The sequence below is a fragment of the Rhinoderma darwinii genome, chromosome 3, assembly GCF_050947455.1.
Source record: "Rhinoderma darwinii isolate aRhiDar2 chromosome 3, aRhiDar2.hap1, whole genome shotgun sequence".
Classification (NCBI taxonomy): domain Eukaryota; kingdom Metazoa; phylum Chordata; class Amphibia; order Anura; family Rhinodermatidae; genus Rhinoderma; species Rhinoderma darwinii.
In genome coordinates this window covers 345,210,685-345,225,590 of record NC_134689.1, presented here as the reverse complement: position 1 = coordinate 345,225,590, position 14,906 = coordinate 345,210,685, and the positions used below count along the sequence as shown (strand labels likewise).

The 14,906-nt window shown below is 39.4% G+C and overlaps 1 protein-coding gene across 2 annotated transcripts in view; it reads left to right on the top strand.

Annotated features, from left to right (window-relative positions):
- Positions 1-14,906, top strand: part of UNC5D (unc-5 netrin receptor D) — a 601,240-nt gene that overhangs the window by 538,519 nt on the left and 47,815 nt on the right. The window lies entirely within an intron of this gene.

Below are 14,906 nucleotides of genomic sequence, written 5' to 3'. Positions count from 1 at the left end.
GACCATTCAAAATTTCCATATACCCATCAAACCTAGTCGATATTGGAAACATTTACGGTAAACGAGACTGTAACGTCTTCTAGTTGCAGCTAAAGTAATTTTCTTCATTTTTATCCTAAATCAATGTTTAAAGTACTGTGGGCAAGCAAAGTCTTCCGAAAATGCCTTACACCAGCATAATAGTTGGGAATACCAATGAGTTGGTGTCGCACAACTATAACTCCTTGACTCTTTTCCAACAAAATGTATGATATAAATATACTTGTTTTCCCCATGTAGCTTTGCAAGTCAAAAATGTATCCTATTTCCAAACATAAAATGGAACTTCAGGGTGCCATGAAAATGAGAGATGCATTATAACAATGTAAATTCTTGGGCATTAATCTTTATGGTTTATCCAATTCGTACACTGCTAAAAGTTCCATGAGTGCCGTAGACCTAAGTAACTATTAAAATTTACTACATAGAGATAAAATGCAGATGAAAGAACCATTACTTTATAACAGCACAGTATATAAAAAGGGAAGTGATATTCTGAAGTATCATAAAACCCGCCGGAAAGAAGTGCCGTATAGAAGCTGCGGTGATTTAGGGAATGGGGCCTTCGTTTTAGAAACTCAAAGGCATTTTAAGGGTGAAACAGAATTATAGTTTACTGTGAGGTTGCAATGAAGAGTCTTTTTATCTTAGACACCAGAATAAGAAAAAATAATCTTTACTGTAATGTATTCAGCTGGCTGCATTTTTCTGCGTGTTTATGGTGCTTTTAGTAAAAAGAATTAAATAACATACATATTATATCAAACTCCACCATTCTGCCTGTCACAAGCTGTGAGAAGCCTAAGGTAGGTACCATAAAGAAATATTAGCTTTGCTTTTAAAATGGCAGCAATTTTTGCAGACACCTGCGCAAAATTACATTGTGATTTCTATCGTTTTGCATTCTTCCCGAACCACGTTGCTGCCATCAGTGACTACATTAAACAACTATTCATACAATAAAATGGCTAAAGAGCTCAAGCAATTTGAAAACCGCATAATAGACTTAAAGCAGATCTGTTATGATGCTATGCCGCCCTAGTTAAGGATAGTATAGTAAGAAAAGAGAGAACAAAAAGAGAAAAATGGAACCAAAGTGGTGCTGCTAATGAATGGCATAAGGCTGGACAAAGTTCATAATTTAATAATGGTGTGCAAGGTCGACAAGCTACGCGTTTCAACGCCGGACTGGCGTCTTCATCAAGCTAATACAGACATTGCACTTTACAGCAGTTTAAATACACCAATAACGAATTACACTTATCTAAAGGACGAGAAAAAAACGCCAAATGTCGGGTCAAAAGTAATTGATTACGTCGATTTGTCTGTATTAGCCTGATGAAGACACCAGTCCTGCGTTGAAACGCGTAGCTTGTCGACCTTGCACACCATTATTAAATTATGAACTTTGTCCAGCCTTATGCCATTCATTAGCAGCGCCACTTTCTTTCCATTTTTCTCTTTTTGTTCTCTACTATTGACAACTAACGCATGTTTGTTGTGTCTGTGGACCAGGCAGCAGCTTTTGTTCTTACACCTTTCCTTAGTGTGATACCTAAGGAAAAAGAGAGGATATTAAATACTGGCAGTATTTACACTCCAAGGTGAGCGCTTTCTAGTAATTGAGTTGCTCTCCCAACATCTCTTGTTTTATCTGCACTATGTGGCGCCGTGTCTCTTTTTCTCTATTGTAGAGTATAGTAAGAAGACAGGTTCGCTCTATTAGCCCAAAAATATTGTTACATTTGTCTAATAGCTAACAAAGAAAAAAGCAGACTCATAGGACACAATTTATTCAGACTGGCATTTCATACGTAAATCACAATAAATTTGTCTGACCGCTTTAGCCTCGCCACCTTTTCTGAAGACACGCCACCTTGCAACATAACAGGGTGGCATTTAAAAATGTTGTTAAATCACTCACATAAATATGAAACCCCTGTATTCATGTGTAGAGCACCTCCAGCTGCCATATTTAAATGTAGATGCATGGTGGCTTTGAGTTACTGGTAAAGGGGGCAAGGATAGGCAGTGGGACCATTTTGTAGAGTTGTGTTTGATCTGATCTGGAGTTTCTTTACCTAGGGGCTCTTTCCATATCTTATATAGAGTTCTATAGTGCAGAAGTGTGCATACTTAGCCAACACTCCATACAATTCCTCCTCAATGTGAACATGCCGGTGTTCCCTGTACTAGTGATCATAGATCTCCCTAGTGATCTTACATTCAGCACCTAACCTGTGAATAGGTAATACATTATGTGTTCTGGGGAAAGACCCTTTAAAAGAAATTCCACAAAAAATGTATATTATTATAATAGTATAGTAATAAATTAATAATCTATTTTTTTTACATAGGGAGATATTACCTTTTCTTGTATATTTCTAGAATTTGCAATCATTCCCCCATTTTTGTCTCCTTCACTGATTTCCCTAGCTCCAGGTAACCTGCTGTGCAGGAAACTACAACACAGCCCCATGTGTTGCAGTTCCCTGTGCAGGAGACCTGCCAAAGCGACATCTATTCCTTTATTTTGGTGACTGGTAATAGTACGATAGGTGAGACCCCCCCCCCCCCACATATCAGTATGTTAGGACATATCCAACTTTATACTATAACATTATTAGATGGGAATACCCCTTTAATTACCTATTTGGCTGCGTTCACACATTGGACTTAAATCCGACATGTATTTCCGCGGCAGAAATCTGGGGCTGAGCCTCGATTGACGGTCCAAGCTGTGAAAAAAGATGGCGCAAGTTACCTATACAACACACTTGCTCTAAAATTCTACTACCATTACCAGATTGCATAAATGTGTCCCATCATTTACTTGAAGAATGCAGCTTTCATTTAATGTATAATTTTGTCATATTCTATTGTTCCTCACCTTATTTTAATTTCTCTCAGGGTAATTATTCCAATTTTTTTTTTTATAAGTGCACGACAATTCTAGACATGAAGACATGATCTAGGTGTCATACAGTTTAGATATTTCAGGCTTAAAAAAGAATAAAAATCTTTAAAAGCCAAGCCGTCACCAAAGGGTTAACGTTTAGACTTTATCTTGGTGTGGCCAGAAAGAGTATGAGAACTGTAAGGGCGGGTTCACACATAGCGGAATTTCACTTAAATTCCGCTGCGGACACTCCGCAGCGTTAATCCGCAGCGGAGCCGTTTCTCCATTGACTTTCACTTTAATTTAGCAGTGTTCGTTTACACGATGCGTACAATTCCGCTGCGGAGCATAGGCTGCGGAGCGGAATTTGGTGTCCGCAGCATGCTCTGTCTGTTGCGGAGCAGTGGCGGACTGGTTGCGGACTCATGGCGGAATTTCTCCATTGACTTCAATGGAGAGTCAAAATTCCGCAATGAAGTCCGCAGATCTTATGTGTGCTGCGGAGCGTATTGTTTTTACTACCATGACATTTCTTCATTCTGGCTGGACCTATGTATTTCTAGGTCTACAGCCAGACTGAGGAAGTCAATGGGGCTCCCGTAATGACGGGAGCGTTGCTAGGAGACGTCTGTAAATAGTCACTGTCCAGGGTGCTGAAAGAGTTACGCGATCGGCAGTAACTGTTTCTGCACCCGGGACAGTGACTACCGATCTCAATATACATGTATCTGTAAAAAAAAATATAAGTTCATACTTACCGAGAACTCCCTGCGTCTGTCTCCAGTCCGGCCTCCCAGGATGACGTTTCAGTGTAAGTGACGGCTGCAGCCAATCACAGGCCAAGCACAGGCTGCAGCGGTCACATGGACTGGAGCGTCATCCAGGGAGGTCGGGCCGGATGCCGAAAGAGGGACGCGTCACCAAGACAACGGGCGGTAAGTATGAATTTCTTTGACTTTCACTAGGGAAAGTGCTGTCCCTTCTCTCTATCCTGCACTGAATAGGGAGAAGAGAAGCACTTTTCCTGCAGTCCGCAGCGGCCAGTCCGCATCAATTTTCTGCACATTTTGTGCAGATCCGCAGCAGAATCTGCAACGCAGATTCTGTGCGGCATTGATGCGGACAGTTGCGGAGGAATTCCGCCATGTGTGGTCATGCCCTTAAGCTTCTCTATTTCAGTTAATCTTTAAAGAGAACAAATTTCTCAGCTGAGGCCTTGAGGGCTTAATTCCTAGAAGCCTATGTCAGACCTCGATAGTCAGCCCAATAAAACGGTATCACTATTTTCGAACATACTTTTATTTTATACTTTAGGCTTGAGAAGTCTCAGTCACTCCACAAAAACATCAATCACCCTGTATTACTGGCTCAGCGGAGACTAGTCGGCTTTTCAACTCAGTGTTTTGTTTTTTTACTTTTTTTATAAATAGACAGTAAGTGATCATCATCTGCTTTTCTCCTGAAACATTGCTCTTCCTTTATGTCTTATATTAACCACAAAAGTGAGGGAAATAAAAAATGTCTTCATAATATAATCTGGCATCTTCTCTATTTAATATCCTGCTATATTCTTGGAGAACATGTGCATAACAAGACACTTTTCCAACATAACATATATGCACAAAGTGTTGTTCTGTTAAAGGGGATGTCCGGTCATAAGAAATTGCTGGCCTATACTTAGTATAGGCCATCAACAAATGATCGGTGGGGGTCCGACTCTAGGCACCCCCGCCGCTCATATGTTTTGAAGAAGCCACGGTGCTTGTGCGAGCGCTGCTTTTCCTTCATTCTTTACCTGCTCTTACTGTGAATTGCCGACACACTTGTAACGGTGGTTCACAGTATTACAGCCTTCTCATGTTCACTAAAACGTATGAAGCCATGTGGTTCACAAGTACAGGGCCAAACTTGTAGCTATTGTGAAATGGAAATTACAAGGCAACAAGGGCCCATCTGAAAATTAATATCTCCCTAAGTGCCTACTCTTTGTACTGCCTATCTCCAGTTCTTGCTTACCACAAAGAAGCTTTATTAATACCATCCCTCTACTCATTCACATTAGTCTCATATTAGTAGTCTCCTACCCTATAAATATCAACTCACCACCAAAAAATATTTTTGGACTGCTTCTTATCTAGTACATTGTTTGTCTTATTTTAAGCACCTCCTGGTACCAGTAAGGGTACATTTTTATTTATGGCATGCCAAAATTAAGTTCAGAAGTGAACATAGATACAACTGCACCTGAACAATTTGTCGATGGTTGAGTTGACGTTGTGGCCCTATGCATAAAAATGACTAGCATTGCCGATAACAACCAATCAGATACCAGCTTTCTTTTTTGAGTGATTAGATTGGCTGTTTTTTACAACACAGTGACAATATCTGTTATGATATTCTTAATGAATGAGGGCCTATATGTTTACATGCAATACCAAATAATGTTCTGTCAAAGGCAATGCTTCATTATATCAAGATACTGTATAATACCAGAATGTCTAGGCTGTCACTCCATGCATGGTGGTTCTTCAATACAATTACTGTACATTCCTTTGGTCAGTAGATCAGCCAAGGACCTAATACTGATGTTTTCCTTACATGGAAGTAAAATGGCTTCAAATCCAACACCTTGCTATATAATTTATGTCTGAACTGAATTAGACAAAAACATCCCCCAAATGATCCAAAACGATGGACGTAAATTATCTAACTTCAGCAGTAAATTAGTCTACATAATGAAAAAAGTCCAGTCAGCCATTTTTAATACATTCTTATGTTATACTGTTCTGTGAAATAGGTTTGTCTTCAGAGCCAAGAGATAGCTGAAGAGACAGTTACCTTGGTTGCATCTAGACTAGAGAATACAATTGTAGTTCTAAATCTTTTTGTTTATGAGACAACGTTAACACGACGGCCAACTCATTATCCAAGGGAAGCATTTTAATGTTCTGAAAGTAAATCTGTGAACCTGCATGAATATATTCTATTCTTGTTTAAAAAGGTTTTTCTTAGGTTAGAAAGAAAGATGCTCATTTTTATCTAGAAACAGCACATGTCCATGTACTGTATTCAGTATTATAGCTAAGCTCCATTTACATGAGGTTTGAGCTGCAATAACAAACAGCTCATGGATAAGAGTGGTGTGGTTTCTGGAAAAAAAAGCATGAATTATTTGCTCATCTCAGACAACTCCTTTAAGTGCCAACAATGCACATATGGCATTCAGAATAACTAAAATAAAATATTATTTTTTACTTGCAATACCATGCCTAACCACACAGTGTGCTGGTTTGGAAAAATACAGTATGTCCTTGAACAAGTGCATAATGCATTGTCATTCAGACATCCTTAGTTCTGTAATTTAAACGCAACCTAGTTGTAGAAATATTTATTGCAGTGATTTACATTTTTATTTAAAAAAAAATGCAATGTGTCTCCTTAAAGGGGTTGTCTGGTTTGGATGAACCTTCTGAAATGTTAACTCTAACTGGTGCATGCTGATTATGGACTATTTTGTTATCAAAACATTTTAGGATTTATCTAGGTCTTGGGACTGAACTTGGTGTTGCTCGGGGCTTTATAAGGGCTCATGCACCCGACCGTTGTTTTCTTCAGTGTCCATTTTTTATTTGTTTTTGCGGATAGCATACTGAACCATTCACTTCTATCGGGCCATGCACACATCCTTTTTTTTGCGGATCCGTGTGTTCATTCCACAAATTATAGAACAGGTCCTGTTCTTGTCAGTATGTGGGGGTCCGTCTCGCCCATTCCAGTGTATGGGTCTGTAAACAATCCTGCAGCACACTAGGATTCGTGTTTTGCGTTCCGCAAAATGGAAATGGTCATGAGCAGTAGCTCTAACACAGAGGGATCCCAGGTTGGTTGACTTCTTATATCAGCTACATATTCTATAACAGAGAACATAAGAAAGGGTTCTCTGGATCAAACAACTAACCTAATGTGCCAGTGTGAAATGACAATTTGACACATGCTACACCTGGATATTAACTAAATTTCACTGCAATAATTGGGAATTTAAAATTACCACCCCAGACAAAGCTTTTCTAAGCGAAACGCGTGTCGGGTGTGGTGGGTATGCATGGTTATTGGTTCTAGGCATTTGCCTTCTAAACCATTGTTTTTCTGGTAGGATTTCCAGGCTACTTTTATGTATTGCCTTGACACTGTTTAACTTTTCACTTCATTTGGCTCTTACGTTCGGTCATCCTGCCCCTTTTTTAATTGTTTAACTTTTCAGGTTGGGTGGATTTTAAAAAATCTTTTTTTTCCAATCTTTCTTGTGACCAGATATTTGTCTATCATACTCACCCATATGTGGTCTGTAATTTGTTTTTTTCTGACCAATTTGTATTTTTTTATTGTACAGGGTGGGCCATTTATATGGAAACACCTAAATAAAATGGGAATGGTTGGTGATATTAACTTCCTGTTTGTGGCACATTAGTATATGGGAGGGGGGAAACTTTTCAAGCTGGGTGTTGACCATGGTGGCCATTTTGAAGTCGGACATTTTGTATCCAACTTGAGTTTTTTCAATGGGAAGAGGGTCATGTGACACATCAAACTCATTGAGAATTTCACAAGAAAAACAATGGTGTGCTTGGTTTTAACGTTACTTTATTCTTTCATGAGTTATTTACAAGTTTCTGACCACTTATAAAATGTGCTCAAAGTGCTGCCCATTGTGTTGGATTGTCAATGCAACCCTCTTCTCCCACTCTTCACACACTGATAGCAACACCGCAGAAGAAATGCTAGCACAGGCTTCCAGTATCCGTAGTTTCAGTTGCTGCACATCTCGTATCTTCACAGCATAGACAATTGCCTTCAGATGACCCCAAAGATAAAAGTCTAAGGGGGTCAGATCGGGAGGCATTTCTTCTGCGATGTTGCTATCAGTGTGTGAAGATTGGGAGAAGAGGGTTGCATTGACAATCCAACACAATGGGCAGCACTTTGAACACATTTTATAAGTGGTCAGAAACTTGTAAATAACTCATGAAAGAATAAAGTAACGTTAAAACCAAGCACACCATTGTTTTTCTTGTGAAATTCTCGATAAGTCACATGACCCTCTTCCCATTGAAAAAACTAAAGTTGGATACAAAATGTCCGACTTCAAAATGGCCACCATGGTCAACACCCAGCTTGAAAAGTTTCCCCCTCCCATATACTAATGTGCCACAAACAGGAAGTTAATATCACCAACCATTCTTAAATGGTCACCTGTATAAATGACTCCTGGCCACAAACTCAATTAATCAGTCTGACTCTAACCTCTACAACATGGGCAAGACCAAAGAGCTTTCTAAGGATGTCAGGGACAAGATCATAGACCTGCACAAGGCTGGAATGGGCTACAAAACCATAAGTAAGACGCTGGGTGAGAAGGAGACAACTGTTGGTGCAATAGTAAGATAATGGAAGACATACAAAATGACTGTCAATCGACATCGATCTGGGGCTCCATACAAAATCTCACCTCGTGGGGTATCCTTGATCCTGAGGAAGGTGAGAGCTCAGCCGAAGACTACACGGGGGGAACTTGTTAATAATCTCAAGGAAACTGGGACTACAGTCACCAAGGAAACCATTGGTAACACATTACGCCGTAATGGATTTAGATCCTGCAGTGCCCGCAAGGTCCCCCTGCTCAAGAAGGCACATGTACAGGCCCGTCTGAAGTTTGCAAATGAACATCTGGATGATTCTGAGAGTGATTGGGAGAAGGTGCTGTGGTCAGATGAGACAAAAATTTAGCTCTTTGGCATTAACTCAACTCGCCATGTTTGGAGGAAGAGAAATGCTGCCTATGACCCAAAGAACACTGTCCCCACTGTCAAGCATGGAGGTGGAAACATTATATTTTGGGGGTATTTCTCTGCTAAGGGCACAGGACTACTTCACCGCATCAATGGCAGAATGGATGGAGCCATGTACCATCAAATCCTGAGTGACAACCTCCTTCCCTCCACTAGGACATTAAAAATGGCTCGTGGCTGGGTCTTCCAGCACGACAATGACCCAAAACATACAGCCAAGGCAACAAAGGAGTGTCTCAAAAAGAAGCACATTAAGGTCATGGAGTGGCCTAGCCAGTCTCCAGACCTTAATCCCATCGAAAACTTATGGAGGGAGCTGAAGATCCGAGTTGCCAAGCGACAGCCTCGAAATCTTAATGATTTACAGATGATCTGCAAAGAGGAGTGGGCCAAAATTCCATCTAACATGTGTGCAAACCTCATCATCAACTACAAAAAACATCTGACTGCTGTGCTTGCCAACAAGGGTTTTGCCACCAAGTATTAAGTCTTGTTTGCCAAAGGGATCAAATACTTATTTCTCTGTGCACAATGCAAATAGATATACATAATTTTGACAATGTGATTTTCTGTTTTTGTTTTTATATAATCTATCTCTCACTGGTAAAATTAACCTAGCCTAAAAATTCTAGACTGTTCATGTCTTTGACAGTGGGCAAACTTACAAAATCAGCAAGGGATCAAATACTTATTTCCTTCACTGTATCTCTATAGGTGCCATGTTAGATTTAGGTGCGAGGTCTAAGACCCTTAATTTGTAAATTGACTCCTTTGTTAGACCATTGCTTTGCATCAGTGCTATGGAATTGAAAATTAGAAATATTGGAGGAAATCAAAGAATAACTTTGTATAAAAAAAATCAAAACTCTTCATTTTTGGCCTTAACAGAGACAGATGTTTTATGTGTTATTATACATTTAATTAGCTGGTGGCGTATTTTTTATTCTGCTTGAAGACACGCTCTTTGCTAAACTTAAGATCAAAGGCTGATTAACATTTCAAAAGATTCTGTTATCATCAAATGGTCTACAATTCAGGTATGAATCAATCTAATAATTTATATCTCCAGATCAATTTCTTGAAAGATCTGCTGATCAATGTATTATTCAATATTTTGTCAAGATTCCATTTTACACCGCTTCATGACAATAATTTCATTAGGTTATTGCAAGCTGACTTAAAGGGGTTGTCCAAGATAAGAAAAAGTGTCTACCATTTATTCAGAAACAGCGCCACTCTTGTCTGTGGGATGTGTCTGCTATTACAGCTCATTCTCATTCAAGTGAATCACCCTGAGCTGCAATACCAGACTGAGCAGGGACAAGGGTGGCGCTGTTTCTGGAAAAAAGGCAGACTCTTTTTTTTTTGTAATGCCATCTTGTCTGGAAATGGTGGGGTGTAGTGACAAAAATCATTTTGATTTTATTATGTAGAGCATATAGGATTTCTTAGGGTTTCTTGACATCACCATATTTTGTTTACAAGTAAATTGTAGATGTAACGAATTACACATAAAATTCAGGAATATTATATTTTTAGTAACACTTTTTCTAATAATTCCCGAGAGTAGGCTAATGTACTCTATAGATATAAATATGACATCAACCTCATCCTCAAGAAGAGATTTCACATTTGGCCAGATTCTCTCATATGTTCCTATTTGAAAACATATGTCTTGTATAATAACCTCTATGATGTTGCAATAGAAATAATCAATCAAAAAATTTGTCTCACGCGTAATAATGCCCTTTATTATATTAGATTGATGCAGTGGTCTGGAACGAGCGCAACGCTTTGTAACCTGCTAAATAATTCTCTGTAGCTGTGGATAGGTTACGGGTCCCTTCTGTGTTGTTCACCATGTAAATGAGACCAGGTTTCAAATCAAGTATTTTACAGGAGTCTTCTATCTCCTTTAGTAAAATCAGTGAAGCAGCACTTATCGAAGTGCAACCTGCCTAGAGCAACTTACAGTAGGTGATGGAATTGCCATTGCAATCTACATATTCACTGTCTTAATGTTGAGATATGACTATTTTACTGGAGTGGGTAAGGAAAGGTATCATTTTTTTGGTTGCTGCTATAATATAATTTAATATCAATGTGTTTTGTTATATTGTTGACTTCCATGTAGTGTACAGTTATATTATATCTATTATTAATACAGAGAAAAAAAAAACACTCTAATAAGGGTACGGCCACACGGAGCAGCCCTGACACGGTCGCAACGCAGCCAACAACCGCGCTGGCACTATGCAGGAGCGGCTGTCATTTGCCTCGTTAAGGGGTATTCCGGTTACATGCGCATGCGCACTGCCGCTCCATTCATTCTCTATGGGAGCACCGTAGATAGCCGAGTGCAGTGTTCAGCTTTTTCCGGCGCTGCCATAGAGAATAAATTGGGGGTAATTTGTTGTAATTTGCAAAATCGTGCGGCTCTAAAGGGTGTATTAATTCATGGCCTCACGATTTTGCAGATAAGGGGACGGTTTACCCGCGTTAACATGCGGCCACTAACAGGCTGTTTGACAGCCGCACCGAACATGGTGCCTGCGTGGTTGTTAGCCGCGTTGCGACCGTGTCAGGGCCGCTCCGTGTGGCCCTACCTTTACAGTCCTCACAGAACGATCCAGGTGATATAATATATCGAGGTCTAGTGGCTTGTTTTGCTCACTCCCACAACACCTGCAGATTTCATGGTAAACGTATCAGTTCCCAATTCACATCGAGTTTTCCAACTCCTCTTGATATTTTTACATTTTAGCCTGGAATAACACATCCAACAAACATGATTACCATAAGGAAACACAGTTTATTTAAAACATTGAAAACCCTGCACTTTATGCATTCACAGTGTAGCACAGAGACAAGCATATCACATGCTCATCTGCTGACCAATCACCTGCACCCAACGTGTTTAGTAATCACGACTTCATCAGGGGACATTATCAAGTCGTAACACACACCTTGGGTGCAGGTGATTGGTGATATCAACGATAGTTCAACTCCAGGCTGTGGTGTTTAATTTTTTTGGAGTTTTGAAAAAAATAAATATATATTTTTTAAATTATTGAGAATAGATGAACGGGCAAAACTGATACCCTGTTTTATGTCTAGAACAGTACCTGAGGGGGCGGTGCATGACATAGGGATTCAAAGACCACCAAAGTGATAATCCCTGTGTCATGCACCGCCCCCTGCTCTAGGCATAACACAGGGTATTGGTTTTGCCCGAAATGTTCCTCTAATGAATTTCTTCATGAAAAATGGTAAATACTCATATGTAATTACAGTACTGACTGGAACAATTCTAATGAATATTTACTTGAAGTTTTATTTAAAACCACAGATAATGCATAAAGATATTTAACTGTGCTATTTGTAGTTTTACGCAGAACTACCCTACCTTTACTAAGCATCAAGAATTTATAAAGCAGAGTTTTACTCTGCAACATCTGTGTATAATCTGCATATGTGGCAAATTTCCTCTCCTCACTGATCCTCTTGGGAGGTGGACAGAGGATAGATGGCTACTTTTCCTAACTGATAGATTTGCTAGAAGTAAAAAGCTTGTGATTACGTAAATAGGGCCATTTAGAGGCGGTAATTGGACCCATTAGTTTAGCATTATTAAGGGCATTATCTCCTCACAACAACCCCTATTTAGATTCAAGCCATACTACAATTACAATTCTGTGGATCGGTTCTCCTCTGTGGCTAATAGAGGGTGGTCCTGTGTGGATGACCCCTTTGATGACATTCTTATGCTCTAACAGGACATATGGAAAAGGGTTTTCATGAGACAACCCCTTTAACGTACCTTGCAGATGTCTATAATTTAAAGGAACATGTCTTGGAAAACTTTTCTTTCAGTACTGGTCTAAAACCCAAAATATTTAAAAGCGAAAAGTGATTTTATTGGACATTGTAACCTATTGCTGAAAAAACAAACAAACAGAAAAAAAAAAAATGAAATACAGTAAATATATGCACATGCTCCCTGTTTCCAAAAATCAGACTTGTTCCTGCTTTCTGTATCCTACATTGTGGGATCTACAATATAATGCTGGTTACAATTAGAATCCATAAAATGAAGTGTCTCAGACTGCAATGACTGTAGTTATCTGATGAACATGGCGGAGAGAAACTGTCTTAAATATTCTTGTGCCAGTAGGTAAATGAAGCTGGTAGTGGCTCATAATAAGATTGCAAATGGCTGAATTTCCCCGAGAGGAAACCCATGTGCAGCTGACACTTTATTGGGAACCTATAAACAGTAAAAAGCAGACATAATCATGCTTTACTAGTTAACTAAAGCTCAAGGTATTAATCTCACGTTAAGTGTAGAAATGGTAATAATAACGTAGAAAGCATTAGCTACAAATGGAGCTCCAGTTGAAGTGTAATTAGGATATGTTCCCAATGTAATCAGCATTGTTTTATGCTGTGAAAAGCCATTCGCTTGTGAGAAATATATACTCTCTAATAGGAGAGGACGGGATATGGCGCAGGCAGGAGTGCTTAAAGTATTTTAGAAATTGTCTTATTATAATGAGGTTTCCAGCCGCTGAAAGAAATAGAATTTATTGGACCAAGCGAAACCTTATTTATTTATTTTACATCTTGAAAACTGGTTGTACGCTAATTACTTAGAAAGTATTAAGAAGTGTTTGGATAGGAGCAGAGCAAACATGTTGGTGTTTACTATGTGTCTCGCTGGCAAAACTTTCAATTCTGGGCTGTTAGAGTTTAAAGAATTCTTAGCAGTGGAAACCTGGAATGGCAATGGGCTATCATAGCAAAATACTGTAATAGTTAACAGTTCAGTACATTAAATATATACGTGAATTATTTTATAATTATTGGAGATATTCCATATGCTTGAAACTTAAAGGGAGCCTATCACTAGGCTTGGCATCCGTAAACCCCACCATGTCATTATGTATGTAGCTGGGGTTCAGCATTCCAAACATGCCGTTTCAGCAATAGTTAGTAAAATAACTTACAAGTTGCCAAGATAAGTTAGAAACATGAGTTCAGCGGCATCGGGCACAAGAGCATTGCGCAGATGTCACTGAGGATGGCATAACTCACATTACTGCACATACGCAGTGTACTGTCCTCGGCTTCATGTGTGCTGTGTAAATGATGCCGCTGGACTCAACTCCCGGACTCATCTCGGTAACTTGTAAATTCTTTTACTAACCATTACTAAAACCACTGCTTTTAACATGGGCATATTTGGAACACTAAACCCCAGCCGCATAAAGACATGCTGGTGGTTTAGTTGGTTCAAACTTAGTGATAGGTTCTCTTTAAGGCCATGTTCAGACATGATGGAAAATTTCTGAAGAAGACTTTTGAACAAATTTGGATGTTTTACATATGGATCTTGCTGAGGATTTTACAGCCGACTTGCATTTCAAAGGTATAAATTGGCAAAAAAAATCTGAAAACAGTAAGGGCATGTTCACACGTGGCGGAATTGCTGTGGAATTCTCCAGCGGCCGTTTTTTACATTAGTTTCAATCCATTTTTAGGCAAGTTAGTTCAGACATTGCGAAAAACTCCGCTGCGGACCATAGGCTGCGGTGCAGAATTTTCCCTCCGCAGCATGCACTGTCTGTTGCGTTGAAGAAGCAGCGGAATTTCACTGCGGATTTCAGCCTTTGCAATGCAAAAACTGAAATCTGTGGCAAATCCGCTGTCTTTTCTGCAACGTCTGAATTACCTGTCAAATATACAAATGTTGGTGCAGATTCGTTGCTGTAATTGCCCCAAATCTGCACCAACATTTGCTGCGGAAAAACTCTGCCACGTGTGAACATGCCCTAAGGCATGCTGTGGATTTGAATATCTGTAGCATGTCCAAAAACCAATGCAGATTTTATTCTGAGAATAAGGTTTTGTTAAACCTCATTCATTTGCATTTCAGATAATATCCACAGACATTCTGACACATCTGAACGTGGCCTAACTATGTGGCACTGGAAGAGTGGAACAGTTTCCAAACAAGTTGTTCAAAGAGTAGATACATTTCCGCCTTAGGGGTTAAATGTCTTTTATGCAAAGGCTCTTCCTTGGTGCCATTATAAATAGGTGTAGGAGTCAGTGGTAATGTG